Raw genomic sequence first — 14,210 nt, 5'->3', positions numbered from 1 at the left:
AGGACTAACCCATCTACTATCAGCAATAGGATATATAATACCAGCTTCAAGAAGTTTTAATACCTCATTCCTTACCACATCCTTCATCTTTGGAATTAGACGACGTTGATGTTCAACAACAAGCTTTGCATCATCTTCCATATTGATAGCATGTTGGCAAATAGAGGGAGAAATCCCCTTCAAGTCATCAAGAGTATAGCCAATAGCTCCTCGGTGTTTCTTCAATATTTCCAATAGCCTTTCTTCCTCAATATCTGAAAGCTTAGAACTAATAATAACAGGATATATTTTCTTATCATCAATATGAGCATACTTAAGATTATCAGGCAATGGTTTTAAATCGAAAACAGGATCTTCCTTTGGTGGTGGTGTTGTACCTAAATCTTCAACCGGTAAGTCATGTTTCAGAATAGGTTGACGAAGGAAAATTTCATCAAGCTCAATTCTTTCTTCCCTAAAGACTTCACTCTCACTATTCTCCAAATGTTGCTGCAAAGGATTATTAGGAGCAAGAGCAATAGACGCACACTGTTCAACTCTAAAATCATTATTAGGCAAATCAGCTTTATAAGGAGTTTTGGCAAATTTAGAGAAATTAAACTCATAAGATTCACCAGCAAATTTAGTCATAATCTTTTCCTTCTTGCAATCTATAACAGCTCCACAAGTATTTAGGAAAGGTCTACCAAAAATAATAGGACAATACTTACTAGCAGCAGAACCAAGTACTAAAAAGTCAGCAGGATATTTAATCTTACCACATAGAACTTCCACATCTCGAATAATACCAATAGGAGAGATAGTTTCTCTATTAGCTAGCCGAATAACCACATCAATATCTTCAAGTTCACAAGAACCAATTTCATGCATGATCTCCGTATAAAGCTCATAAGGAATGGCGCTAATACTTGCACCAATGTCACATAAACCATAATAACAATGATCACCAATTCTAACAGAGAGCATAGGAACACTAGCTTTCCTAGACTTATTAGGATGCGAAACAATATTAGAAGCATCTTCACAGAAAATAATATGACCATCTTCTACATTTTCAGTCACAAGATCTTTAACTATTGCAACAGCAGGTTCAACCTTAATTTGTTCTTCAGGTTCTATAGGTTTCTTTGCACTTTTATTAACCGCACTAGATATAACAGAGTACTCCTTCATTTTAGCAGGGAAAGGAGTTTTCTCAATATAAGCTTCAGGAAGAACATGATCAACAGTTTCAATTATAGCACATTTATTTATAGATGGATCAATTTTATCTTTATATGGTTCATGATACTTATCAAAATTCTTCCTAGGCAATTCAAAGTGAGAAGCAAAAGCTTTATAAAGATTTACAACGACTTGAGAATCAAGACCATAAGTAGCATTAATATTACGAAATTTATCAGTATCCATAAAAACTTCAATGCATTTATAATCAAAGTTTATACCCGACTCTCTATCTTTGTCGTTCTCCCATCCTTCAGTATTCTCCTGGATCCGATCAAGAAGGTCCCTTTTAAACTCTTCTTTGTTGCGAGTAAATGATCTAGAACAAGAAGTATCCAGCAAAGTCTTATCTTGAAAAGACAATCTTGCATAGAAATTATAAATAATAATATTACCAGGAAGCTCATGAATGGGGCATTTGAGCATTAAAGACTTCAATCTCCCCCAAGCTTGGGAAATACTTTCTCCATCATGAGGCCAGAAATTATATATGCGGTTCCGATCTTTGTGAATTTCACTTGGAGGATAGAATTTGGAATAAAATAAAGGCACAATGTCCTCCCAATTAAGAGAATCCCTATTCTTCAGCAATTTATACCAGTGCGCTGCTTTACCAGACAGCGATATAGAGAATAGTTTCTTCCTCACTTCATCCATAGCAATACCTGCACATTTGAATAACCCGCATAATTCATGTAAAAACAGTAAATGATCACCAGGATGGACAGTTCCATCCCCTTCATAGCGGTTATCCACAACACGTTCAATAATTTTCATAGGTATTTTGTATGGAACCTCGCTCTCACCTGGCGCCTCATCCACTACCTTTGCAGTAGTAGTAGATTTCCCAAAGAGGAATTCAAGAGAAGACCTCTCCATAACGATTTATAATAGCAGGCAGAAATAAAAACAGCACGTACAGTAAAAAGTTTCCCTTACCAATTCCACTTACCAATAGCGCTTCACTCCCCGGCAACGGCGCCAGAAAATAGTCTTGATGACCCACAAGTATAGGGGGTGTATCGTAGTATCTTCGATAAGTAAGAATGTCGATCCCAACGAGGAGCAAAAGGTGTTGACAAGCAGTTTCGATGAAGGATTCACTGTAAATGCTCACAGACAAGTATTCAGGGGGTTTTGATATAGCGGATAAATAAAGTACGAGTAAGTAAAATGCGAGAGAAATAATTGCAGCGAGTGGCCCAATCCTTTTTAGCACAAAGGACAAGCCGGTTTGTTTACTTATAATGACCAAACGTTCTTGAGGACACACGGGAATTTAGTCTAGTGCTTTCGCTTCATATAGCTGATTAATCTTCATTGTTTTGATAAGTGTTGTGTGGGTGAACCTATGCTAATGTACCGCCCTTCCTAGGACTAATACATACTTGTGATTATACCCCTTGCAAGCATCCGCAACTACAAGAAAGTAATTAAGATAAATCTAACCACAGCCTTAAACTCTGAGATCCTGCTATCCCTCCTGCACCGATATACTAACGGGGGCTTAGGTTTCTGTCACTCCGGCAACCCCGCAATTAGCAAACGAATACAAGATGCATTCCCCTAGGCCCATAAATGGTGAAGTGTCATGTAGTCGACGTTCACACGACACCACTAGAAGAATAACACCACAACTTAAATATCACAACATTGAATACTAACCAACATAATTCACTACTAACATTTAGACTTCACCCATGTCCTCAAGAACTAAACGAACTACTCACGAGACATCATATGGAACATGATCAGAGGTGATATGATGATGAATAACAATCTAAACATAAACCTTGGTTCAATAGTTTCACTCAATAGCATCAATAACAAGTAGAAATCAACACCGGGAGAGTTTCCCCTATCAAACAATCAAGATCAAACCCAAATTGTTACAGCGGTGACGAGGTGCAGCGGTGGAGATGGTGGTGATGGTGATGGAGATGATGATGGAGATGATGTCCAGCTCGATGACGGTGACGATGGCGTCGATTTCCCCCTCCGGGAGGGAATTTCCCTGGCAGATTTCAGCCTGCCGGAGAGCTCTTTTCTCTCTGGTGTTCTCCGCCCCGCAGAGGCGGCTGTGACTCTTCGCGACTATCTTCTGGGGCTTAGGTTTTCGGGACGAAGACGTACGCGAAGAAAAGGAGGCGAGAGGGGGCTGTGGGCCCCCTCCTCACAGGGCGGCGCGGCCAGGCCTTGGGCCGCGCCGGCCTATGAGGTGGGCCCACCTCGGGTCCCCTCAGCTCCCCCTTCTGGCTCCCTTCGACTTCTGGAAAAATAAGATTTTTCATATAATTTCCGTCAACTGTTGATCTTCCGAAATATTGCATTCTGACGGTCCTTTTTCCAGCAGAATCCTGGCTCCGGTGCGCGATCCTCAAATAATCATGAAACATGCAAAATAGATGAAATAACATAAGTATCATCTCGAAATATGAAATATATCAATGAATAACAGCAAATTATGATATAAAATAGTGATGCAAAATGGACGTATCACGCACCAATACTATCATAGCAATAATTAACTTCATAATCTACAAGAGATTACAATCATAAACTACGCCAAGTACTACATGATGCACACACTGTCACCGTTACACCATGGAGGAGGAATAGAGTACTTTAATAACATCACTAGAGTAACATATAGATGAATAGTGATACAAAACTCATATGAATCTCAATCATGTAAGGCAGCTCATGAGATCATTGTATTGAAGTACATAGGAAAGAGATTAACCACATAGCTACCGGTACAGCCCTTAGCCTCGGGGGAGAACTACTCCCTCCTCATGGGAGACAGCAGCGTTGATGAAGATGGCGGTGGTGTCGATGGAGATGCCTTCCGGGGGCACTTCCCCGTCCCGGCGGCGTGCCGGAACAGAGACTCCTGCCCCCCCAGATCTTGGCTTCGCGATGGCGGCGGCTCTGGAAGGTTTCTCGTACCGTGGCTTTTCCGTATCGATGTTTTAGGTCAGGGACCTTTAAATAGGCGAAGAGGCGGAGTCGGAGGGGTTACGGGGGCGCCACACAATAGGGGGGCACGCCCCCCCTTGGGCCGCGCCGCCCTACTGTCTGGTGGCCCTGTGGCCCTCCTCTGGTGGCTCTCGGGTGTTCTAGAAGCTTCGTGGAATTCTAAGATGCTGGGCGTTGATTTCGTCCAATTCCGAGAATATTTCCTTACTAGGACTTCTGAAACCAGCAGAAAACAGGAACTGGCACTTCGGCATCTCGTCAATAGGTTAGTTCCGTAAAATGCATAATAAAGACATATAATGTGTATATAAAACATGTGTGTATCATCATAAAAGTAGCATGGAACATAAGAAATTATAGATACGTTTGAGACGTATCAAGCATCCCCAAGCTTAGTTCCTACTCGCCCTCGAGTAGGTAAATGATAACAAGGATAATTTCTGAAGTGACATGCTATCATAATCTTGATCAATACTATTGTAAAGCATATGAGATGAATGAAGCGATTCAAAGCAATGGTAAAGACAATGAGTAAACAATTGAACCATATAGCAAAGACTTTTCATGAATAGTACTTTCAAGACAACTAGCAGGGGTGGCCCGTGCATACTGCACGGGTAGGCTTGTTTCACTTTTATGTAATAATAGTGATTTTTCAATTTGTTTATCTTTATCGAATGCATAATTTTGTATTTTTATTTAATATAAAATCTGAACTGCAATGATGTTTAAAAATATAAATATCCATAGTAACTAAAATGCATGGTAATATACGGTTATGTATATACTCAATCTTCTAGGTTCTTAATTTACTAACTTTTTCGTGTTAGTTTCATGGAATAGAAAATAAAATTCACTTGAGAGTGACAATCATAGTTGTCAACAGGGTACTCCGATATGACATGAAGTATGGCACACGTCGCAATTTGACCTTAATGATTTCAGATCAAGTTGGCGTAAAACTACTTCGGTGTCATCATATTTTGAATAAATATAAACTATAAATAGAAATATTTAATTTGTGATTGTGAATCCTATATATTTTCTTGTATTTCAAGAGGCAACCCTACCATGGACATGTCGTGTCAGCATGAAATATATAATAATTGAAAAATAAATAACTTACCTCAAATGATGAAGGTCCAATTGGTAGGATAGAACCTTTACGCAATCTGAGACTTCCCATGTTCTTGTATCTTTCTTGCTCTATAAGATGGCATTGGAAATGGGTACCATACTGGTTCAAAATAGTTTATGAAGATATTTTCTTCTACCACTACCATCTGTACGCATTTTCTTCTACCAGTACAATTTACAATTACAACCAACACATACTTGCCTGCTAAATTAATCTGTCATCTATAATATCATCTCTCGTGCTAGACTCAGAATAAATCTTACATTGCTCTGTATAATTGTATTTGAGCTGCATGTCAAATTATGTGTAGTGATAGAGAGTAGCAATAATGTAGAATTAGCATACTCAATATTTTATATCTCTGTGATTTACATAGCTTTTATATACCAGTATGCTCCACCATGAATAACTGAAGAGATATAAAATCAGCGCCACAGTCTAGAAAAAAGAAATTTATATGAAGAAATCTCGTGTAACAAATTAAATATGTTAACATACTTGTATACATAAAAAAAAATACTCCCTGATGAAGATTCAGTATATGGAAAATAGTGCCCAAAAATTGAGAGAGTACATACTGAGATTTGATTATGGAAGCACTTGCATGATGAGGGCCTTCTACAATCATGTTGGACTTGTAAACCCAACATATAGCTTGCTCGAAATAATCAATGGCGCTCGTTGCCGTGTCGTTAATTCCTTGCTGGCCCCCTGCCTCCTTCGCAACATAGCACACCACTGCAACTTCCTCCACCTTGAACTACCCATGAGGCCATGCAGTTGATCTTGGATTTCCTATCAAAGTAATTCGATCGCATTTTTTTTGTTTCACTATCTCTGGAATATGAGTGTTGACTTGTTTAGAAGTGATCCACCTTTAACGATATCTAAAGAACCATATGGAGCTGGTACCGATATTACCTCTCTGTCGATCCGTTGGATATGATTAAGTCATCGGAGCAGTGAGCACATTAGCTGCATCGATCTGGAGCGTGGTATTTGTCTGTGTTGTACTGTATCGCCCCCGTGCCGTCGCTCCGCACGGGGCTCGGCTGTTGTTGTGTGTACATGTATGTGTTGAAGTGCTAACCTGCTTGGCTGCTGTTGTGTATATTCCTCTACCATGAAAATAAAACAGGCAATGGATTTGTATCGTTGTGTCCCTCCGGTTGTATATGTGCACATCATCCCGGCAGGAGTTTCCATTAGTTGATCAGATCAAAGAATCATGCCTAGCTTCTATGCGTCTCATTTATGACTGGCAAGACATCCATCAGGCCATCTAGATCTAGTATTCTAATGAATCCAATTAAACAATAACTGAGATAATTTGACTGTAGAATCCAGCCTGTATACTCTCGTTTGGAACTCCAATAGATCAAGCAGGCCATCTAGTACATCATGTCGATGATAATAATGAATCTAATTTGCCGGCGTCTTCACTTCTTGTCTGACTGATATGAAAAATTTCCTAGACCTTGACCCAGGATCCTTGTGTGTTCTTCGGCACTTCGTCGGCCATCTAGTATTCTAATGAATCCAATTAAACAATAACTGAGATAATTTGACTGTAGAATCCAGCCTGTATACTCTCGTTTGGAACTCCAATAGATCAAGCAGGCCATCTAGTACATCATGTCGATGATAATAATGAATCTAATTTGCCGGCGTCTTCACTTCTTGTCTGACTGATATGAAAAATTTCCTAGACCTTGACCCAGGATCATTGTGTGTTCTTCGGCACTTCGTCGGCGCGAGATCGACAACCATGGAGGCTCAGGCTTGTTGTAGACTTCATGCAGGACCTTCATAGGGCACCCTTTTTCACATCCAAACGACCGGTTCAACGTCCGATGTAGCCTCCGATACGTGCGTCTGCCTTGTTGTAAAGCCACATGGGATCAATCAAACGTAGAGCCTCAAGATCTAGGACCCCTGGTCTTGCAAAACCTACAATCGTGTTGGCTGTTACCCGCTGCCAGGATTTGATCGACGGGAGAGTAGCAAAACAAATCATGGCTTTATGTGCATTGGCAAGGGAGATAGAGTTGTTGAGATATAGTGGAGCCGTGGAGTATTTGCTACTGTAGGACGTGCCACAAAAGGATTCTGTATATGCGCACCGGCCGGCCGGATGACTGGAAACTAATCCTGCCGTTATTATTACGTTAAAATTATGTTTAGTTAATCCACACCGTTGGTTGTTTGTTGTTTTAATAATATAATAGATCATCAATAAGACTTGCATAAGAGTTACTCATAAAGCAATAGATTCTTAGTAGAAGGTATTGAAGCAACACAAAGGATGATTAAGTTTCAGCAATTGCTTTCAACTTGTAACATGTATATCTCATGGATAGTTGTCAACATAAAGCAATATAACAAGTGCAATAAGTAAACATGTAAGAATCAATGCACACAGTTGATACAAGTGTTTGCTTCTAAGATAGAAAGAAGTAGGTAAACTGACTCAACATAAAGTAAAAGATAGGCCCTTCGCAGAGGGAAGCATGGATTACTATTTTTGTGCTAGAGCTTTTCATTTTGAAAACAAGAAACAATTTTGTCAACGGTAGTAATAAAGCATATGTGTTATGTATAAGATATTTTATAAGTTGCAAGCCTCATGCATAGATTACCAACAGTGCTTGCACCTTGTCCTAATTAGTTTGGATTAACATGGATTATCATTGCATAGCATATGTTTCAACCAATTGTCACAAAGGGGTACCTCTATGCCGCCTGTACAAAGGTCTAAGGAGAAAGCTCACATTGGATTTCTCGCTTTTGATTATTCTCAACATAGACATCCATACCGGGACAACATAGGCAATAGTTAATGGACTCCTCTTTAATGCATAAGCATTCAACAACAGATAATATTCTCATAAGAGATTGAGGATTAATTGTCCAAACTGAAACTTCCACCATGATTCATGGCTTTAGTTAGCGGCCCAATGTTCTTCTCTAACAATATGCATACTCAAACCATTTGATCATGAAAATCGCCCTTACTTCAGACAAGACGAACATGCATAGTAACTCACATGATATTCAACAAAGGTGTAATAGTTGATGGTGTCCCCAGAAACATGGTTACCGCACAACAAGCAACTTATAAGAAATAAGATACATAGCTACATATTCTTCACCACAATAGTTTTTAAGGCTATTTTCCCATGAGCTATATATTGTAAAGGCAAAGAATAGAATTTTAAAGGTAGCACTCAAGTAATGTACTTTGGAATGGCAGAGAAATACCATGTGGTAGGTAGGTATGGTGGACACAAATGGCATAGTTTTTGGCTCAAGGATTTGGATGCACGAGAAGAATTCCTCTCAATACAAGGCTAGGCTAGCAAGGTTGTTTGAAGCAAACTCAAGTATAAAACGGTGCAGCAAGACTCACATATGAACATATTGTAAGCATTATAAGACTTTACATCGTCTCCTTGTTGTTCAAACACCTTAACCAGAAAATATCTAGACTCACAGAAACTAATCATGCAAACCAAATTTTAACAAGCTCTATGTAGTTCTTCATTAATGGGTGCAAAGTACATGATGCAAGAGCTTAAACATGATCTATTTGAGCACAACAATTTGCCAAGTATCAAATTATTCAAGATATTATACCATTTACCACATGCGGCATTTTCCATTTCCAACCATATAACAATGAATGAAATAGTCCAACTTTCGCAATGAACATTAGAGATAAAGCTAAGAACATATGTGTTCATACGAAAGAGCGGAGCATGTCTCTCTCCCACACAAGCATGTATTTATTCAGAGAATGAAAATAAAAAAACGAAAATAAAAGCACACAGACGCTCCAAGTAAAGTACATAATATGTGACGGAATAAAAATATAGTTTCACTAGAGGTGACCTGGTAAGTTGTTTATGAAGAAGGGGATGCCTTGGGCATCCCCAAGATTAGATGCTTGAGTCTTCTTGAAATACGCAGGGATGAACCACGGGGGCATCCCCAAGCTTAGACTTTTCACTCTTCTTGATCATAGTATATCATCCTTCTCTCTTGACCCTTGAAAACTTCCTACACACCAAACTTAAAACAAACTCATTAGAGGGTTAGTGCATAATCAAAAATTCACATGTTCAGAGGTGACACAATCATTCTTAACACTTCTGGACATTGCTCAAAGATACTGGAAGTTAATGGAACAAAGAAATCCATCCAACATAGCAAAACAGGCAATGCGAAATAAAAGGCAGAATCTGTCAAAACAGAACAGTCCGTAAAGACGAATTTTTTTGAGGCACTTAACTTGCTTAGATGAAAATGCTCAAATTGAATGAAAGTTGCGTACATATCTGAGGATCACGCATGTAAATTGGAAGATTTTTCTGAGTTACGTACAGAGAACCCTGCCCAAATTCGTGACAGCAAGAAATCTGTTTCTGCGCAGTAATCCAAATCTAGTATCAACCCTTCTATCAAAGACTTTACTTGGCACAACAATGCAATAAAATAAAGATAAGGAGAGGTTTCTACAGTAGTAACAACTTCCAAGACTCAAATATAAAACAAAATTGCTGTAGTAAAATAAAGACATGGGTTATCTCCCAAGAAGTGCTTTCTTTATAGCCATTAAGATGGGCTCAGCAGTTTTAATGATGCACTCGCAAGAAATAAGAGTTGAAGCAAAAGAGAGCATCAAGAAGCAAATTCAAAACAAATTTAAGCCTAACCCACTTCCTATGGAAAGGAATCTTGTAAATAAACAAGTCATGTAGGCATAATGCAACAAGCATAGGAAAACTAGACAAGCGCAACTTCAAGATTTTCAGCATATAGAGAGGTGTTTTAGTAACATGAAAACTTCTACAACCATATTTTCCTCTCTCATAATAATTTCCAGTGGCATCATGAACAAATTCAACAATATAAGTATCACATAAAGCATTCTTATTCACATGCATAAACGCATCATTACTCTCCACATAAGCATAATCAATTTTATTAGTTGTAGTGGGAGCAAATTCAACAAAGTAGCTATCATTATTATTCTCATCAAGTGTAGGAGGCATAGTATAATCATAATAAAATTACTCTCCATAGTAGGCGGCACCAAAAGACCACTATCATTATAATCATCATAAATAGGAGGCAAAGTATCATCAAAGAAAATTTTCTCCTCAGTGCTTGGGGGACTAAAAATGTCATGCTCATCAAAACCAGCTTCCCCAAGCTTAGAATTTTCCATATCATTAGCAACAATGGTGTTCAAAGCGTTCATACTAATATCATTGCTACTAGCATGCAAATAAGGTTCCATAGGTTTTTTAATTTTCGCATTAAACCATTCATGTCTTGACTCGGGAAATAGTATAAAAAGCTCACATATGTTTTCCATTATACCTTACTAGTGTTTAACAAGAAACAAAAAGATGCAATTGCAGGATCTAAAGGAAATAGCTTCGAGCACACACACAACGGCATCATAAAAGTACTTATTACCTGGGACCGGAGTATGAGTGCCTTTTACCTTTCCTCCCCGGCAACGGCGCCAGAAAAGTGCTTGATGTCTACGGGTGCTTCTATTCTCCTAGACAGTGTTGGGCCTCCAAGAGGAGAGGTTTGTAGAACAGCAGCAAGTTTCCCTTAAGTGGATCACCCAAGGTTTATCGAACTCAGGGAGGAAGAGGACAAAGATATCCCTCTCAAGCAACCCTGCAATCATGATACAAGAAGTATCTTGTGTCCCCAACACACCTAATACACTTGTCAGATGTATAGGTGCACTAGTTTGGCGAAGAGATAGTGAAATACAAGTAGTATGGATGTATATGAGTGGTAATAGCAATCTGAATAAAATATGGCAGCGAGTAAACATGCAACAGAACAGTAAATAAATGGAGATTCGATGCTTAGAAACAAGGCCTAGGGATCATACTTTCACTAGTGGACACTCTCAACATTGATCACATAATAAAACCACTCTACACTCTCTTGTTGGATGATGAACACCAGTAATTGTGTAGGGCTACAAGAGCACCTCAATGCCGGAGTTAACAAGCTCCACAACATTCGATGTTCATATTTAAATAACCTTAGAGTGCATGATAGATCATTGCAATTACACCAAGTACTAACATAGCATGCACACTGTCACCATCACACTATGAAGGAGGAATAGATCGCACCAATACTATCATAGCAATAATTAACTTCATAATCTACAAGAGATTACAATCATAAACTACGCCAAGTACTACATGATGCACACACTGTCACCGTTACACCATGGACGAGGAATAGAGTACTTTAATAACATCACTAGAGTAACACATAGATGAATCATGATACAAAACTCATATGAATCTCAATCATGTAAGGCAGCTCATGAGATCATTGTATTGAAGTACATAGGAGAGAGATTAACCACATAGCTACCGGTACAGCCCTTAGCCTCGGGGGAGAACTACTCCCTCCTCATGGGAGACAGCAGCGTTGATGAAGATGGCGGTGGTGTCGATGGAGATGCCTTCCGGGGGCACTTCCCCGTCCCAGCGGCGTGCCGGAATAGAGACTCCTGTCCCCCAGATCTTGGCTTCGCGATGGCGGCGGCTCTGGAAGGTTTCTCGTACCGTGGCTTTTCCGTATCGATGTTTTAGGTCAGGGACCTTTAAATAGGCGAAGAGGCGGAGTCGGAGGGGTTACGGGGGCGCCACACAATAGGGGGGCGCGCCCCCCCTTGGGCCACGACGCCCTACTGTCTGGTGGCCCAGTGGCACTCCTCTGGTGGCTCTCGGGTGTTGTGGAAGCTTCGTGGAATTCTAAGATGCTGGGCGTTGATTTCGTCCAATTCCGAGAATATTTCCTTACTAGGATTTCTGAAACCAAAAACAGCAGAAAACAGGAACTGGCACTTCGGCATCTCGTCAATAGGTTAGTTCCGGAAAATGCATAATAATGACATATAATGTGTATATAAAACATGTGTGTATCATCATAAAAGTAGCATGGAACATAAGAAATTATAGATACGTTTGAGACGTATCAGAAACCTCGGTAGAACGGACCTCTGACGGGCTCGAGGCGGAGCTTGCCCAGAGCGAAGCAGGTACCGGTAGCTCAGCTCATGCTACCGGTAACCAAGGAGAAGCCGGCAGGTCAAGCCAGGGCGCCGGCGTAGATCTGGATTCCTACACCCGCGGGGCTTGGATGGGCTCCGATGTGACCCATGCCGATATAGATTGGCTCTACCGCTCCCGGAGGATACTGGAGGAGGTGTGGTGCCGCATTCCCGGCAAGGAGCGCCAGCCCAAGCCTCAGCCGGGTGAACACGTGGTCTTCGCCGCTCATTTTGAGCGCGGCTTTGGCCTTCCGGCGTCGGACTTCTTCCGGCGCTTCCTCGAATTCTACGAGCTTTAGCCCCACCATCTTCCGGGCAACTCGATCTTTTATCTGTCTTCCTTCACCACCTTCATGGAGGGATACACCGGTATCTCTCCTACTGTTGATAATTTCTCTTTCTTTTACTACCTCCGGAAGAATTCTATCCAAGATAGAAAACTTCCCAAACCCAAACCCTTCGTCCGGTGCGGGGGTTGCATCCTTTCCCCCCGTCCCGGAAGCAACTTCTACAAACTCTCCGGTCTGGACTCTGTCCGGACCTGGCAGAGGACCTTCTTCTATGTCCGGAACGGCGGTCCGGAAGATTTCATCAATCTCTCGGCATATGTTCCCGGGCCGCCCTCCATGACAAACTGGCTCCACTACCCGAAGGACGACAAGGAGTCCATCCGGATAGCCGGTTTCATTGACACCAACAAGGAGGAGACCGGGCTCTGCGCGGAGGACCTGGTCCGAGCCTTTCTCGCGCGTCGGGTGCTGCCCCTTCAGCGGCGCGCCCACAAGATCAGCCAGATGTCGGGCCTGATGGACCCAACAAGGATTACAACGCACCGGTTGAGCTCTTCTGACTTGGTCCTTAAGGCCAAGCAGATTTGCCAAAACCCGCTGAGTTCCAGCGGGAAGTACGGGCTGGTCCCTTACAGCCGCAGCAACTCTCCCCCGCGGCGAGTAAGTCTTCGGGATCTCCGGAAAGCTTTTACCGGCATAACTTTATGTACTTTGTTTTAACATGTTCTTCTTGTTTCAGAACTTCCGCCGGATCCGCCAGGAGGAGCCGGCATCTTTCACGCGGACCGGATTTTCCGGGACGACCGCGACGCTGACCCCTTCGTCAGGGGGAAACACAAGATGGGTCCTACGCACACCAAGCTTCCCGGTAAACTTCCAACTCCTTCCCCGGCAAACGATTCCGGTTCTGATGACGATGTCACCATTCTCGAGGTATCTTACTTACCCGTTTCTTTATAGACGGCTATCTCACGAATCCTGCCTCAGCCAGCGCAACTCCTCAGGTCGTGGAGCGCGTGGCTTCTTTGCAAGCGGAAGTTGGCCAGGAGTTCCTGGACAACTTGACCTCTCGGGGCCAGAAGAATAAGGCTCCGGCTGTCGAGGCTGAGCCCAGCCAAGCTCCCCCCGCCAAGCGTTCCAAGAAAGGTGGTGGTGGCAAGCCCTACACCACCAAGCGCTACCGGGGCCAGATGCCGGTCGCTTCCGGGTAAGTTTCCGATTTTTCTTTCCTTTTGTCTCGTGAGTCTCTTTTCCGGTTGCTTTTTCTAACTTCCTTTTTCCTTTTTTCTTGTCAGGCCTGCGCTCAGCCTCACCAAGAGCGCCACTGGCATGAGGCCAGAAACCTCCGAGGACGCCGCCAGGGCCTCTTCTCCTCCTCAAACAAGTCCGGTACCATATGGTGCCGGCAAATCTTCAGCCTTCCCTCTGGGAGGCACTACAAGTGCGGGGCGCGCGGCCCCGAATATTTCTCATCACC

Source organism: Lolium perenne, chromosome 4, assembly GCF_019359855.2.
Source record: "Lolium perenne isolate Kyuss_39 chromosome 4, Kyuss_2.0, whole genome shotgun sequence".
NCBI classification, from domain to species: domain Eukaryota; kingdom Viridiplantae; phylum Streptophyta; class Magnoliopsida; order Poales; family Poaceae; genus Lolium; species Lolium perenne.
Note: the sequence above shows the minus strand (reverse complement) of the source record.